This window comes from Anolis sagrei, chromosome 6 (assembly GCF_037176765.1).
Source record: "Anolis sagrei isolate rAnoSag1 chromosome 6, rAnoSag1.mat, whole genome shotgun sequence".
NCBI lineage: Eukaryota > Metazoa > Chordata > Lepidosauria > Squamata > Dactyloidae > Anolis > Anolis sagrei.
In genome coordinates this window covers 18,968,957-18,987,264 of record NC_090026.1, presented here as the reverse complement: position 1 = coordinate 18,987,264, position 18,308 = coordinate 18,968,957, and the positions used below count along the sequence as shown (strand labels likewise).

Sequence of the window (18,308 nt, the reverse complement as noted above, 5' to 3'; positions counted from 1 at the left end):
GATAACATTACCTCCCTGAACTCTTTTTTTAAAATCACAGTTCATTTATTGGACATGTGTAACTGATGTGTGTTGCACACAGGAACATCTCTTGACTTTATAGTCCCCTAATCAACGTTTTTAACCCAATCCAAGAGGGTTTGGGCTTACTGCCATATATATTCTACATTTGGGAAATGGTTTGTAACGAATGGTCTTCACTTCAGATGGAAGTCAATGAGAGAAAATGAGACCTATGTGGGACAGTCTTGGAACAGGACCCTAGACTTCGATTGGCATGAAAATGATGCACTCTTCCAAATATTGTTGAACTACAGCTTCCACCAGGTTAGCACCAAGTGAAGGAAATTGAAGTTCAACAGCTTGAGGATTGCAAAACCTGTCGCCCCTGCTTTATGACAAGGAAGTAAATTCTACCTTGTCTAATGGGCACCTATTCAGTAAGTGCTGTTTAGAGTTACAGCCCCTGTAACACTATCCCAGAGAGTAAAGGACCACTACAAGTGTTCTAAAAATGTGTCCAGTGCTGCAACAGCGTCAAGAATAGATCCCCTTGCAAACAATTCAGTCAACTTCAATTTGATGATTGAGCCACTACCATTCAATTTACTCATATGATACTGCAAAGTGCACCCTTTCCTTAGTCACATGGTTTCCTCTGCATCAGTGGTTCTCAACCTGTGGGTCCTCAGGTGTTTTGGCCTACAACTCCCAGAAATCCCAGCCAGTTTATCAGCTGTTAGGATTTCTGGGGACACACAGGTTGAGAACCACTGCTCTACATAGAATCATAGAGTTGGAAGAGACCTCATGGGCCATCCAGTCCAACCCCCTGCCAAGAAGCAGGAATATTGCATTCAAAGCCCCCCCCCCCCCGACAGATGGCCATCTAGCCTCTGTTTAAAAACCTCCAAAGAAGGAGCCTCCACCACACTCCGGGGCAGAGAGTTCCATTGCTGAACAGCTCTCACAGTCAGGAAGTTCTTCCTCATGTTCAGATGGAATCTCCTCTCTTGTAGTTTGAAGTCATTGTTCCGCGTCCTAGTCTCCAGGGAAGCAGAAAACAAGCTTGCTCCCTCCTCCCTGTGACTTCCTCTCACATATTGATACACTGCTGTCATATCTCCTCTCAGCCTTCTCTTCTTCAGGCTAAACATGCCCAGCTCCTTAAGCCACTCCTTATAGGGCTTGTTCTCCAGACCATTGATCATTTTAGCCGCCCTCCTCTGGACACATTCCAGCTTGTCAACATCTCTCTTCAATTGTGGTGCCCAGAATTGGACACAATGGTCATCCTCACCAGTATTCTCAAAATTTCCCATAGATGTTTTGGATTTCAATACCCAGATATCTCTGCCAGTATACAAATCATCAAGGATTCTCAGAATTATCGTCCAAATCATCTGGTCAAGCCAAAAGTTATCAACCACTCTATGAAGGCTCTATAAGACAGGGGAGGAGGATATGTTGCAGAGGAATTAAAAAACTAACACGGCAATCTGAACCCCTATTCTCTCGATATTAAAAATACTACAGACCAAAATGATGATAAAGGCAAAGAGCCGCTCTGTCTACCTTCCAAAATAACATGTCATATTTGCTGAACTTAAGTGTGTGACCACAGCCTACATTTTACTGATTTGTGACCTCCTGGAGGAAATAGCCCTGTTTGACACAAATAGCCTTCCTTCTCCAAGCGTAGCAGCAACTGAGAGATTGAGCTGTGAACAAGGAAACCTTAAATTCAAATCTCATCTCTGTTATGAATTCACCAGGTGGCCTTGAGAAAACTACTTCCTCCCAGCCTTGCTGGGCAACCACAGTAATAGCACCAAAAGAGAGGAAAGGTAATTGACTCAGTTCTTTCTTTTAAGCACTCAGGAGGCACTGCAGGTAACCGAAACATACAAGCCTTTCCAAGGAAAGAAAATCTAAAGAAAAATTAAACAAATTTCATTTGAAGAGACTGTCGATAAAATTAGAAGGAGAGGAACTGTCCTGCCAATGTTTAGCTGCTCCTGGACTGAGACTTTTAAAGGGCTGGTATGGACTTCTGCACACTCCACCTCTAAATATGCTTGCTTATATATATATTATATTTTTTTTCATTCAGTGTGGGAGGATATAACAAACTCTGTTGTAGCACCTTAAATATTAGCAGGTTTATTTGGCATCACTTTGCTTGTAGGTCTTTCAGGTACCACAAATGTTTTTGTTGTTTTCGTTGCAACAATTAAATATGGCTGTCTCCATAGACCAAATAATGAAAATAATCACTAAAGCATGGGGATTGCATTGCCCACCACAAGCATCTTCATAGCTACAGTACCAGTGGACCCTTGACACCTGAATAACCTGTTTCCATGTTACAGGATCAAACAAGACTGACCTACCATTTAAAAAGAAAATGTCACACACACCCAGTTGCTGTTCTGAATGTTGGGAAAACTGTTTTCCTGAAACAGAATCACAATCTCAAATAAAGACATCTGGATCCTGTGTTTTAATATCCTAACCATCTGGAAAGACACCCCACACACTAAAGGGAATGCTGCCATCATCAAATCTAATTTAAAAACCCATTTTTAAAAAAGTCCTGCATTATTTTCCCAATGTAAGAGATTTAGGGACAGGCTTGCTAAAAATCAGTCAACTCACCAATTCAAATCTCATCTCAGCTGTGACCACAAACAAGTCACAACACTTTGTACAGCATAACCCAAAACACTGTAAGACCCAGAATTCTTCAGCCTGTAAATCAGATGCCATGCTGCCTGAGAGTACAAGCCAAGAGGTAAAATTTCTATGCTCAGAGTTCAAGACTTCTTCATAGAGATGATGGCTGGGGAAAAACCCCCAAACATTTCCAAATTTTGCCTTGTATCTAAAACAGTGGTTCTTAACCTGTAGGTCCCCAGGTATTTTGCCCTACAACTCCCAGAAATTCCAGTAAGTTTACCAGCTGTTAGGATTTCTGGGAGTTGAAGGCCAAACATCTGGGGACCCACAGGTTGAGAACCACTGGTCTAAAACATTGAATTGTAATTATTGGACTAGAACACTGAGACTCCTTCAAGACTATCCAGGACAGAGAGTCCCCAAGTTACAAACAAATTAAGTTCTGTAGGATGACACTTAAGTTGAATTTGTATATAAGTCTGAACAGGTACATTTTAAGTGTAATTTCAAGCAAAAATAAGGAAAGACTTTACACTCCTGTGGTGTTTGTTTTGCTGTCTGTGCCCCTGTTCAGAAGATTTCTCCTAACTTTCTGTTCCTCTAAGAACTGGGTTTGGAAACATTTGGCTTTTTTGGGAAACAAGGATTGGGGATAAAACTTCAGTGGAAACCCCTTTTCGCCATGATAATGCTTTTAGGAATGATTTTCCCTTCCTAGGGGTAGATGTCTCTCACTTCCTGTTGTCTCACTCATTCTTAACAATGAGTCACTTGTAAGCTGGATGTTTGTAACTCTGGGACTACCCATTTTGCTCTTCTATTTGAGGGGGTTCTGAGAATTATAGTGCAAAAGAAAAGTCTCTTAGCTCTGCTTGTAATACCTGAAACAACCGGCTCACTTTGCTCAGTGTTGGTAATGGTAATCACTAATGGCTCTTCCAAGCACCAGGCCGCCATTAACTCTGATCTATCTGGATCTTTTGCCCCACAACCCCCATTTGCCAGCATGACTAATAGTCAAATTTGATTATAGAGCTGTTGGCCAAAATAGCTAGAGGGACCCGGACTGGAGAAGCCGGCTGTAATTGGAGGTGGTAAGGACTATGCCTGAGGCTTTGCAAACCTCCCCCATCCTCTCAGTAACACATGAGAGGGTCCTATCTATGTCCTTCTCCTATCAAAGGTGGCTAATAACAATATGAAACAGGCCAACTCCATAATAGGAACCTGGAAACAGAACTCCTTACTCTAAGCAATCTCCTTTCACTGACTGTATGTGTGTGTTATAATTTCAACTTAACTACGGCACAAACAGGATGTGATGTGGCTTTCACACACTTGGTGTACTGTGCTACACTGTTTATGATGATGTTTATTTTTATACTTTAGTTGTGAGGCACTTTAGGTAACTCATATGAACGATGAAAGCAGGATGCATTATTTAAAAAGCATAAAATACAATCACCATTCCACATTCACTAGCTTTGGAACACAGGACGCCTGACAAATTGAAAAACAAAATTTTAAAAAGGCTATTTTTTTTACCTAAGAAAATATCTCTAGGAAATTCTAGTTCCTCCAGCATGTCTTTATGGTCAGCTTCCAAAGGACATTTTAATAAAATCTGTGAATAGTCATATCTACTATTGTGGGGGGGGGGGGGGACAACTATAAAACCCAATTGCATCTCCAGTACCCAGGACCTAGGGGAAAAAAACATTGCTAGTGGTTCGGTCTGTACAACCACAGTATCACCTAGATCGGTGGTTCTCAACCTGTGGGTTCCCGGGTGTTTTGGTCTACAACTTCCAGAAATCCTAGCCAGTTTACTAGCAGTTAGGATTTCTAGGAGTTGAAGGCCAAAACATCTGGGGGCCCACAGGTTGAGAACCACTGACCTAGATACAAGGAATAATTGACTGCCTTACAAGACAAGGTGGGAGAAATAGATAAAATTCCTGGGCTAAAGCTCCCTATTTGTAAAAATTCATGGAAGTGACATTGATAAGCATCATCAGTTTTTTTAACAAACGAGATAAACTGTTGAAGCTTTCCTCAACATTGATTCCTTCTCCCAAGTGTTAAGACTGGAATAAGGATTTTAAAGCACCTTCTACATTACTGCCCATGGATACACATCCCTCTGGGTCAAATGTAAAAACGTGGCGGTGGTTGATGAATTCTGCATCTTAAGAACTTTCACTTTAAATCTGGGAAATAACAGATAGAGCAAGTTACCAGTTTCTAAAGCTGTAAAATGTGTGGGTTGTACTTGATGAAACTCCAAATCCCAACAAACTCTCCTACTATTAACAGGATGAAAATTCTTTCCTTTATCCTGCACTCTGTCTGTTTTGGGCTGGGGAAGGGAGAAACCCAAACACAGCTGAGCTATTTACTCTGCATTATTATGACATCCTGGTAAACTATACACAATTCCTCCAATAACACAAATTCATATCACCTTGAAGTGACTTATAGCTTAACAGACATTTGTAATGCTAATGTGAAGGTTTCTACATTGCCACTGCCTATCCGTGGGACAGAAATTCCTACAGACTACCACACAAACACACAAAACCAAACACACACACCCATACAAGTGCTTGACAAGCCTCTTTTCAAAGAGTTTCTTGCAAAGCACTCAACAATGGAGCCAAACACTTCCTCTATATGTATATATGTGTATGTGGATATATATGTGAAGTGTTGGACTTGGGATATTTGGAGGGGGTTGTTGGGATACAAACATACATACACACATACGTTCATATATAATGCACGTTCACACACAGGTATTCTAAGAAAGTATAAGTATATGTTTGGGATATCTGGAGGAGATTGTTGGGATACATACACACGCAGAGATATCCTAAGAAGTCATATAAACACACGCACAGCCACACCTATCTGTCTGTCTGTTGTTGGACTTGGGATCTCTGGAGGGGATTGCTAGGATACACAAGCACATAAAGTGTTGGACTTGAGATTTAAGCTGTATTGTAATGGGTTGCTGTGAATTTTCCGGGCTGTATTGTAATGCTTTTATTGTGAGCCGCTCTGAGTCTTCATATGGAGAAAAAAAAGGTATATAAATAAAACATAATAAATAAATAAATCTCTGGAGGGGATTGTTGAAATACATACATACATCACAGATACATGTGTGTGTGTGTGTTCAACTTGGGATACCTGGATGGGATTGTTGGGACACACAGAAATATCCTAAGGAATCATTCAACACACAATGGAGCCCCCGTTGGTGCAGTGGGTTAAACCCCTGTGCCGGCAGGACTGAAGACCGACAGGTCGCAGGTTCGAATCCGGGGAGAGGCAGATGAGCTCCCTTTATCAGCTCCAGCTCCTCATGCGGGGACATGAGAGAAGCCTCCCACAAGGATGATAAAAACATCAAAATCATCCAGGCGTCCCCTGGGCAACGTCCTTGCAGACGGCCAATTCTCTCACACCAGGAGTCACTCCTGACACGACAAAAAAAATATCAACACACATACCATATATATACACATACATGTGTGTTTGCTTGCATGTGTGTGTCTGTGTGTATGTGTATATGCGTGTGTATATATATATATAGGGTTAGAATTGGGATCTCTGGAGAGGATTGCTGGGATACATACACACAGCTATACACAGATATATATATATATACACACACACACACACACACACACACACATACATACACAGATATTCTAAAGAATATGTGTGTGTGTGTGTGTGTGTGTGTGTGTGTGTATCAGTGGTTTACAACCTGTGGGCCATGAGAATAAAAATCCAATCCGTGAACCTCCTTCCTCTTTATTTATTTATTTATTTATTTATTTTCCATTCCTTTCTGCACAGCTGACCAGTCCCACTCCTTTTGGTACTAATGTTGGAGAGTGGTCCCTGGTCAAAAAAAAAGTTGGGAACCACTGATATATATGGAAGTGTTGTACTTGGGATCTCTAGAAGGGATTGCTGGGATACATACATACATAGACACAAACGTATATACATGAATTCACACATAGATAACTGCATTGGACCTGGGACATCTGGGGGATTGTTGGGATGCACACACATGCACATACAAAGATAGTCTAAAGAAGATCAATAGTTTAAACATTTTTAATGCTTTTATTCCAGCGAGAGCAGCTATTTTTGATGTTATGTCCTTATGTTTACGGTAATTGCAATGATTCTATTGTAAGTTATGTTCATTTGACCTATGTAAATTTTTTGGGTAAAATTTTAACTGTTACTTGCTGTAAGCTGCCCTAAATCCCTTCTGGGAGAGGGGGCAGAATATAAATAAAACATTATTATTATTATTATTATTATTATTATTATTATTTGATACATAATAAGATTAGTACACAGCAAACAAGATCACTATGCTGGCTTTTGTAGACACTTCCCAAGTGTCAGGGACTGTGTGAAATACTGGCGAAGAATGCGTGCAGATCCGGGTAAGGTGGCCTTTTGCAGCTGGCAGATGGTAATTTTGTCAGTGCCAATTGTTTTTAAGTGCAAACCAAGGTTTTTAGGCACTGTACTCAGTGTGCTGTTCACTACTGGGACTACCTTGAGTGGCTTGTGCCAGAGCCTTTGCAGTTCTATCTTAAAACCTTTATAGAATCATAGAATCACAGAATCATAAGAATTGGAAGAGACCACGTGGGCCATCCAGTCCAACATCCAGTCCGACACCCTGCCAAGAAGCAGGAAAATTGCATTCAAAGCACCCCTGACAGACTGCCATCCAGTCTCTGCTTAAAAGCCTCCCAAGAAGTCTCCAACACACTCTAGGGCTAAGAGTTCCACTGCTGAACAGCTCTCACAGTCAGGAAGGTCTTCCTAATGTTCAGGTGGAATCTCCTTTCCTGTAGTTTGAAGCCATTGTTCCGCGTCCTAGTCTCCAGAGCAGCAGAAAACAAGGCTCCTCCCTCCTCGCTATGACTTCCTCTCACATACATGGCCATCGTATCTCCTCTCAGCCTTCTTTTCTGCAGGCTAAACATGCCCAGCTCTTTAAGCCGTTCTTCATAGGGCTTGTTCTCCAGACCCTTGATCCTTTGAGTCGCCTTCCTCTAGACACATTCCAGTTTTGAGACATCATCTCCTTTAAATTGTGGTGCCCAGAATTGGACACAGTGTGATTCTAGGTGTGGTCTGACTAAGGCTGAATAGAGGGGTAGTATGATTTCCCTGGATCTAGACCAGTGGTTCCCAACTTTTTTGGCCAGGAACCACTTGACCAGGGAGAACTCTCCAAAGCTAATACCAAAAAGGTAGTACAAATCAGTTTTTAGTCAACTTTAGATTCGGTTTGGGGTGCCAATTCAGAAAACTGCATTGGGTAGACCACATCAGCTCTAGTTTATGATACAGAACATATGCCATGGTCAGCGACAGGGAAGAAGTGGCAGGCAGTGCAAAAGGAGCAGAAATAAAAATAAATAAAAAATAAAAATAAAGAGGAAGGAGGCTCGCAGACCAGATTTTCATCCTTGCTGCCCACTGGTGGTCCGCGGCCCACAGGTTAAGAACCACTGATCTAGACATTATACTCCTATTTATGCAGGCCAAAATCCCATTGGATTATTTTGCCGCTGCATAACATTGTTGGTTCATGTTTAACTATTTGTCCACAAGGATTCCAAGATCTTTTTCACACATACTGCTATCAAGCCAGGTATCCCCCATTCTGTATTTTATCATTCTTATTCTTATTATTAAGGAATCATTCAACAAACACACCATATAGATACACACATGCAAGCATTGCTAGGATTCATACACATAGGGCTATATATGCGATCTCACACAAATATACTGAACAATATATATAGACAGTAGAGTCTCGCTTATCCAACATAAACGGGCCAGCAGAATGTTGGATAAGCAGAAATGTTGGATAATAAGGAGAGGTTTTTAAAAAGCCTATTAAACATCAAATTGTGGGAGTTGAAGTCCAAAACACCTGGAGCGCCAAAGTTTGCCCATGCCTGATATATATATGTGTGTATAATTTTACAAATGAAGCACCAAAACATCATGTTTTACAATAAATTGACAGAAAAAGCAGTTCAATCCACAGCAACATTATGTAGTAATTCCTGTATTTACGAATTTAGCACCAAAACAGACAAGGGTTCTTTCTTTCTCCCACCCTGACAATTATTCCACAGGTAAATATACACTCCACGTCCCTCATCTGTGGATCTGGGTAGGAGGCAGACTGTGTTGGATAATACAGAACGTTGGGTAAGTGAAGGCTGGATAAGTGAGACTCTACTGTAGTATTTTTATTATTATTAAGGAATCATTCAGCACACACACCATACACACACACACATATATATCAAGCATGGGCAAACTTCAGCGCTCCAGATGTTTTGGACTCCCACAATTCCACAATTCCTAACAGCCTACCTGCTGGGCCCACACACAGATATCCTGTGCAATATATAAGTACAGTATTATTATTATTATTATTATTAGGAAATCATTCAGCACACACACCATATATATATATAGACACACACACACACATCAGGCATGGGCAAACTTCAAAGTATTATTATTATTATTTGAAACACAACAAGGTGAGTCCACAGCAGACACTCTGATGACTGTTGTATTGGATCACATATCGGACACTTCCCAAGTATCTAGGACTGTGTGATGTATCAGCGAATAATGCGTGTAGATCCCAGTAAGGTGGCCTTTTGCAGCTGGCAGATGGTAATCTTGTAAGCACCGACTGTGTTTAAGTGCAGGCCAAGGTCTTTAGGCACTGCACCCACTGCACCCATCACCACTGGGACCACCTTGACTGGCTTGGGACCAACTTGACTGGCTTGTGTCAGAGTCTTTGCAGTTCGATCTTTATTATTACGAATTATTATTATAAAGGAATAATTCAGCACACAAACCTTATATACATATATACATATATATAGCGAGAGAGAGCAGATCCCAGTAAGGTGGCCTTTTGCAGCTGGTAATATTGTCAGCACCAACTGTGTTTAAGTGCAGGGCAAGGTCTTTAAGCACTGCACCCAGTGTGCCCATCGCCACTGGGACCACCTTGACTGGTTTGTGTCAGAGTCTTTGCAGTTCGATCTTTATTATTACGAATTATTATTATTATTGTTATTAATGAATAATTCAGCACACACACCGTGTGTGTGTGTGTGTGTGTATGTGTATATATATATATATATTTTACTCTGGCCCGGCCCAGTTTTATTGTGTTTTGGTGTATTGTTTATTGATTGTTGTTTAATACTGCTTTAATTGTTTTTAATTTGCTTTAGGTTTTGTATTGTTATGTTGTGTATTGAGGCCTTGGCCTGTGTAAGCCGCATCGAGTCCTTCGAGAGATGCTAGCGGGGTACAAATAAAGTTAATAATAATAATAATAATAATATATACACACACACATCAGGCATGGGCAAACTTCGGCCCTCCAGGTGTTTTGGACTTCAACTCCCACAATTCCTAACAGCCTACCTTATTATTAAGGTATCATTCAACACACACATCATATATATAGACACATACATAAATCTCAGGCATGGGCAAACTTCGACCCTGCAGGTGTTTTGGACTTCAAGTCCCACAATTCCATGCCTGATATATATAGTGTTGGACTTAGGCTCTCTGAAGAGCATTGCTAGGATACTTATACACAGCGTTTTATATGTGCTGACATAGAGATATCCTAAGCAATGTATATATATGTATACAGGGCAGTGTTGGGATTCCTATCAGTTGTTTGCCCATGCCTGGTATAATGTTGGGCTTGGGATCTCTGAAGAGCATTGCTAGGATACATATACACAGGGTTTTATATTTGCTCACATAGAGATATCCTAAGCAATATATGTATGTGTATAATGGGCAGTGTTGGGATCTCTGGAGGGGATTCCACTAGGTGAGGTTCCATAAGTTGGCCCAGGCCTGGCCTAGCGCATCCCCACACAAAGGCTCCAATTATTACGAATTACTATTATTATTAATAATGAATAATTCAGCACACACACCATATGTGTGTGTGTGTGTGTGCGTGCGTGCGACACACACACACACACACATCAGGCATGGGCAAACTTCAGCCCTCCAGGTGTTTTGGACTTCCAACTCCCACAATTCTTAATAGCCTACCTTATTATTAAGGAATCATTCAGCACACACATCATATATATAGAGACATACATATATCTCAGGCATGGGCAAACTTCGGCCCTCCAGGTGTTTTGGACTTCCAACTCCCACAATTCCATGCCTGATATAGTGTTGGACTTGGGCTCTCTGAAGAGCATTGCTAGGATACATACACACAGGGTTTTATATGTGCTCACATAGAGATATCCTAAGCAATGTATATATATGTATACAGGGCAGTGTTGTGATCTCTGGAGGGGGTTCCACCTAGGTGAGGTTCCACAAGTTGGCCCAGGCCTGGCCTAGTGCATCCCCACACAAAGGCTCCAATTATTACGAATTACTATTATTATTATTAGTGAATAATTCAGCACACACACCATATGTGTGTGTGTGTGTGTGCGACACACACATCAGGCATGGGCAAACTTCAGCCCTCCAGGTGTTTTGGACTTCCAACTCCCACAATCCCTAACAGCCTACCTTATTATTAAGGAATCATTCACCACACACATCATATATATAGACACATACATATATCTCAGGCATGGGCAAACTTCGGCCCTCCAGGTGTTTTGGACTTCCAACTCCCACAATTCCATGCCTGATATAGTGTTGGGCTTGGGCTCTCTGAAGAGCATTGCTAGGATACACAGGGTTTTATATGTGCTCAGATAGAGATATCCTAAGCAATATATATATGTATACAGGGCAGTGTTGGGATTCCTATCGGTTGTTTGCCCATGCCTGGTATAATGTTGGGCTTGGGACCTCTGAAGAGCATTGCTAGGATACACATACACAGGGTTTCATATGTGCTCACATAGAGATATCCTAAGCAATATATGTATGTGTATACAGGGCAGTGTTGGGATTCCTATCGGTTGTTTTCCCATGCCTGATAATAGTGTTGGGCTTGGGCTCTCTGAAGAGCATTGCTAGGATACACATACACAGGGTTTTATATGTGCTCACATAGATATATCCTAAGCAATATATGTATGTATACAGGGCAGTGTTGGGATTCCTATCGGTTGTTTGCCCATGCCTGGTATAATGTTGGGCTTGGGCTCTCTGAAGAGCATTGCTAGGATACATACACACAGGGTTTTATATTTGTTCACATAGAGATATCCTAAGCAATAGATATATATGTATTCAGGGCAGTATTGGGATTCCTATCGGTTGTTTGCCCATGCCTGGTATAATGTTGGGCTTGGGATCTCTGAAGAGCATTGCTAGGATACATATACACAGGGTTTTATATGTGCTCACATAGAGATACCCTAAGCAATGTATATATATATATATATGTATACAGGGCAGTGTTGTGATCTCTGGAGGGGGTTCCACTAGGTGAGGTTCCACAAGTTGGTCCAGGCCTGGCCTAGCGCATCCCCACACAAAGGCTCCAATCCCCTTTCCTGGCGCCAAGGCCGCACGACGCTCCCCTTCGCAGGAGGCCTGGGCCCCGTTCCCCTCAGGTGAGAAGCCCCCCATTTGGGGCCACATGCCTCCCCCCCGTCCCCAGGCCCCTCTGGGCCCCTTTGGAGTGCCCGCACCGCGACGCGTCCCTTCCCTCCCCTTCTTCTGAGGGGAAAGTGTGGCCCTTGCAGACCCCTCGCCCTCCGAGAGAGACCCCCGACCCTTAAACCACGCCCCCTCCCGCCACAGGCCCCGCCCCCAAGCGCTGCCCCTCTCTCCCTCCCCCCCTCCCTCCTGCTCTCTCGCTTACCGGCGACTCCGGGCCTCTTTGGCTCTCTCTCTCTCTCTTTTTCCCTCTCTCTCTCTCACTCTCGCTCCCCCCTCTCTCGGGCTCCGCGGCATCCAAGATGGCGGCAGCCTCCCCCCTTCTCCGTTCGCCGGGCCCGCCTCCTCTTGAATCCCATTGGTCCAACCTCGCGCCTCTCAAAACGTTCCCTGTTTCTATTGGACCGCGGGGATAGAGACGCCGGGGCGGGACGAGCGCTGCTGTCACTTATAAGATTGCCAGGAAATGATTCGTTAAGACGCGACGTCCGTCAAGCCGCTCCCTCGCAGGGATTGGCTGAGACTGTACGGATGTGTACGGCTTGGCCTCGCCTACCGCTCGTCGGAAAACAAGGCCAAGGGCGGGACTAATATAAAAACGGGTTGCTCAATGGACAACGGCTTTGTCTCTCAATTTTTGCCCTTCGATCATTGGCTCTGAGTTTATCGACTCGAGTCCCTCATGAGAGCAAAAATGTAATTGGACGACAGTGCTGCCACTCAATCTTGTTAGTCCTACTATTTGGCTGCTGCTTCTAAAGAGAGGGGAGCGTGAGCTGCCATTGGCTGCATGGGAGCGAGCCTGCACATGTTGCCCTCCCATTGGGCAGCCCTAACTTCCCCAAGGCCCTTTCTTCCTTGCTATTGGCAAACGCCTTTACGGGGAAAGTGGGCGTGGCCAGACATCCTATGAGAAATCCCATTGGTAGACACAAGCTGTCGCTTAAAATCGTCGCAGCCAATAAGAAAGGAGGAAATGACCTCAATCTCAGGTAAATGTTGATGGATGGCTCCTCTGAGCATCTCTTGTTTTTACAACTCTTTCTCTCCCGCCAAGCACTGCTTTATCCTTATTATATGGATTTATACCTTGCTTTTTCACTGCCAAAGGAGATTCAAAGCAGCTAACATTAAAATCATAACAATACATGAATTCAAGCCTAACACATTGAAACATTAAAGTAGAATCTACCTATCTCTATCTATCTAAATAAAATTGTAATGTTCGTTTGTGGGATTAACATAACTCAAAAACCACTGGACGAATTGCTATCAAATTTGGCCACAAGACACCTACTAATCCAAGAAGTGACCATCACCAAAAAAATTAATTTTGTCATTTAGGAGTAGCAGCTGCTGGGATTTATAGTTCACCTACAATCAAAGAGCATTCTGAACTCCACCAATAATGGAATTGAACCAGAACTTCCACGATCAACAGAAAATTATAAAAGTATTTGGTGGGCATTGACCCTGAGTTTGGGAGTTGTAGTTCACCTACATCCAGAGAGCACTGTGGACTCAAACAATGATGGATCTGAACCAAACTTGGCACGAATACTACATATGCCCAAATATAAACACAGATGGGGTTTGAGGGAAACAGACCTTGACATTTGGGAGTTGTAGTTACTGGGATTTATAGTTCACCTACAATCAAAGAGCATTCTGAACTCCAATGTTGGAATTGAACCAAACTTGGCACATAGAACTCCCATGATCAATAAAAAAAATACTGGAAGGATTTGGTGGGCATTGACCTTGAGTTTTGGAGCTGGGATTTATAGTTCACCTACAATCAAAGAGCATTCTGAACCCCACCAACGACAGAATTGACCAACCAAAAATACTTAAGGCCACCCAGTCCAACTCCTTTCAGCAGGGCAAGAAAACGTAATCAAAGCCCTCCAGCCATAAATATAGATAGATAGATAAGATTCACATACACACACAGATATAGTATAACAGATCTGAAAGGGACCCCTAAAGAAGGACAATTATATGTTGCATGTTCAGTATTTCTTGCTGTTTCTTTGTAAGTCTGATGTGGAGAGTGTCTGGTAGGCAAACCAGACACTCTCCACATAACACTGACAAAGAAACATCAACACTGACAAAGAAACACAAAGAAATTACATATATTAGAAACCCCAATTTTCTCATTACTTTTCGAGGTCACCAGACTGGGCCACAACAACACATGGCAGGGGACGGCTAGTTAAAAATAGAAATATTAAAAATTCAGTAAAATGCAACTGAATATTTTGATATATTGTATTTTATTTTCCCAACTAGCTTGGGGACCCGGCACTGCCTGGGTTATTAGAGAAAGTGGGTAATGGCAGTTCTGTATGCCAAGTTTGGTCTTTATTGGCCATTGGATAATGGCTGCATTGTTTTCAGGAAGTGAGTGAAGGAATTTGAAGTCCCATCATCTATGGACCATCCTCCTCCAAACAGCAGCAGGATATAGAGTGGGTCATAGGGGCTCTGTGTGCCAAATTTGGTCTTTATGAGTCATTGGATGAGGGTGGCAGTGGTTTCAGTAAGTGAGTGAAGGTACTTCAAGTCCCATCATCCATGGTCAACCCTCCTCCAAGCTGCAGCAGGATTTAGAGTGGGTCATGGGGGCTCTGTGTGCTAAGTTTGGTCTTGATCAGTCATTGGATTAGGGTCGTAGTGGTTCCAGTAAGTGAGTAAACATACTGCAAGTCCCATCATCCATGGTCAACCCTCCTCCAAAACTGCAGCAGGATGTAGAGTGGGTCACGGGGGCTCTGTGTGCTAAGTTTGGTCTAGATTAGTCATTGGATGAGAGTTGCAGCAATCATGGAAAGGGAGTGGAGGTACTTGAAGTCCCATCATCCACGGTCTGTCCTCCTCCAAACTGCACCAAGATGTAGAGTGGGTCATGGGGGCTTTGTGTGCTAAGTTTGGTCTTGATCAGTCATTGGATTAGGGTTGCAGTGGTTTCAGTAAGTGAGTAAACGTACTGCAAGTCCCATCATCCATGGTCAATCCTCCTCCAAAACTGCAGCAGGATGTAGAGTGGGTCTTGTGTGCTCTGTGTGCCAAGTGTGGTCTTGATTGGTCATTAGAAGAGGGTTGCAGCAATCTTTGGAAGGGAGTGGAGGTACTTGAAGTCCCATCATCCATGGTCTGTCCTCCTCCAAACTGCAGCAGGATGTAGAGTGGGTCATTGGAGCTCCGTGTGCCAAGTTTAGTCTTGATTAGTCATTGGCGAGGGTCTCAGTGGTCTCAGGAAGTGAGCAAAGGTACTGCAAGTCCCATCATCCATCTCCAAAGTTTTCCAAATAACACCAGGACGTAAAGTGGGTCATGAGAGGTCTATGTGCCAAATTTGGTCTTGATCCGTCATTGGATGAGGTTTGCAGAGGTCTCAGAATGTGAGTGAAGGTACTGGAAGTTCCATCATCCATGGTCCACCCTTCTCCAAAACTGCAGCAGGATGTAGAGTGGGTCATGGGGGCTCTGTGTGCCAACGTTAGTGTTGATTGGTCATTAGATGAGTTTTGCAGCAGTCTTGGGTAGTGGAGGTACTTGAAGTCCCATCATCCATGGTCTGTCCTCCTCAAACGTGCACCAGGATATAGAGTGGGTCATGGGGACTCTGTGTGCCAAGTTTGGTCTTGATGAGTCATTGGCGAGGGTCTCAGTGGTCTCAGGAAGTGAGTGAAGTGACTGCAAGTCCCATCATCCATTGTCAAATTCTTCCAAACTGCACCAGGATGTAGAGTGAGTTATGCGGGCTCTCTGTGTAAATTGTGGTCCTGATCCATCATTGTTGGCAGTTATAATGGTCTTAGGAAGGGAGTGCAGGTATTGCAAGTCCCATCGTCCATGGTGCATCCTCCTTCAAACTGCACCTGGATGTAGAGTGCGCAATGGAGACTCAGTGTGCCAAGTTTGGTATTTATTGGTAATTGGATGAGGGTTGCAGTGGTCTGAAGAATTGAGCAATGGTACTGCAAGTCCCATAATCCACGGTCCATCCCCGGTCAAACCACACCAGGACTTAAATTGGGTCATGAGAGGTCTATGTGCGAAGTTTGGTCCTGCTCAGTCATTGGATAAGGTTAACAGCGGTCTCAGAATGTGAGTGGTGGTACTGCAAGTCCCATCATCCATGGTTCATACTCCTCCAAACTGCAGTAGGATGTAGAGTGGGTCATGGGGGCTCTGTGTGCCTATTTCGGTCTGTATTGGGAGTGTTCTGACCCAGCCCCCTTTGGCCTTTCCTTTCCTCTCTTTGTCATCTCGGAATGTTGGATTTAAGGCTGGCCAATCAGAGACCATATGCAAATTTCCTTCTGTCATGCCCCGTTTCTGCCATGAACCCTCTTCTCCACCAGGGGCTCCTCTTGAAGCTGGCCAATCAGAGACCATATGCAAATAGCACCACTGCGGCAGCCAATCCGAATGTTGGAACTTTCAGGCTGGCCAATCAGAAAGCCGGCACATACACCGCCACACATCCGCCGCATACAAGTTTTGACTTTTATTATATATATAGATAGATAGATATTTCAACGGGTAGATCTGACAAACCCCATCTTCACAATGTAGGAAACTTGGATTATAGTAGTTTTCACAAGGAGTGCATCTGCACTCTGTGATTAATGCAGTTTGACATCACTTTGATCATTATGGTTCAATGCTATGAAACCATGAGAGCTGTTGTTTAGCACAGAAAGCTAAAGACCATGTAAAACTACAGTTCCTACGATTCTATAGTCAGTTAAAGTGGTGTCAAACTACATTAAGTCTATAATATAGATTAGGCGTGGGCAAACCTGGGCCCCTCCAGGTGTTTTGGACTTTAACTCTCACAATTGCTAACAGCCTCAGGCCCCTTCCTTTTCCCCCCCAGCCGCTTAAGCTTGCTAACCGAAAGGTCACAGGTTTGACTCCGAGGAGCAGCAATTAGCCCCAGCTTCTGCCAACCTAGCAGTTCAAAAACATGCAAATGTGAGTAGATCAATAGGTACCGTTCCAGTGGGAAGATAACAGTGCTCCATGCAGTCATGCCAGCCACATGACCTTGGAGGAGTCTATGGAAAATGCTGGCTCTTCAGCTTAGAAATGGAGATGAGCACCAACCCCCAGAGTTGGTCACGACTGAGCTTAATATCAGGGAAAAACCTTTAACTTATTTCTTATTGCAAATGTGTTTTTATAGGTTATTGGTTTACATATGCATATTGTTTTGAATGGTCTTTTATATAATGTTGTAAGCTGTTTTGGGTCCCATTTAGGGAGAAAAGCGGAATATCAATAAATATTAATAATAATAATAATAATAATAATAATAATTCATTCTCTGATGCAACTATATTCCCAGCTGATTTCCTTCTTTTGATATATCTATTAAATTGTTGGGCTTAATATTTATTTATACTGCTACAATGATTTGTTTTGTCTTCTGCATCACCTGTTTGCACCTCATTTGCTAAGCTGTATGTGTTCTTCTGAGAATAAAAAGAAAAGATTCCCTTGACTGATCATTAACATGTTGGCATTCTCCTGAGCTTAGCAACCATTTTCCTTTTATTGAATGAGTCTTCTGGGTGTGAAGCATGTGACGTACAAGCCATTCTCTAAGGAGCTCATAATGAGCTGTGAATTAGGCTAGGCATTGGATAAAAAAGCTAGAAGGCAACCGTTTACTACAGTACAGAAAAGTAGCATTAGCAAAGAACATCTTCTAGCAACATCCACCTGATTTACTTCTATAAAAACCAAACCAATCTCCTGCTTTTGCCAAAACATGTGGCAAGTAACTGTGGGTTGTGACTGTGGCACTTGCAATACACAATTCTTAATCAAGAACTGGCCCGGAGAAAAGTCGAATGCACTTTCTCCACTCCCCTGGCCCTATAATATGCTGTTTGCACTATCTC

The 18,308-nt window shown here is 42.9% G+C and overlaps 1 protein-coding gene across 4 annotated transcripts in view; it reads right to left on the bottom strand.

Annotated features, from left to right (window-relative positions):
- Nucleotides 1–12,713, bottom strand: part of CNOT3 (CCR4-NOT transcription complex subunit 3) — a 41,134-nt gene extending 28,421 nt beyond the window's left edge. For all 4 annotated transcript variants that reach the window (XM_060780397.2, XM_060780399.2, XM_060780398.2 and 1 more), the window contains exon 1: nucleotides 12,593–12,713. The gene's annotated coding sequence lies outside the window, so the exon portion shown is untranslated. The remainder of the gene's footprint in view (nucleotides 1–12,592) is intronic.
- Between the last annotated feature and the right edge of the window lie 5,595 nt (nucleotides 12,714–18,308).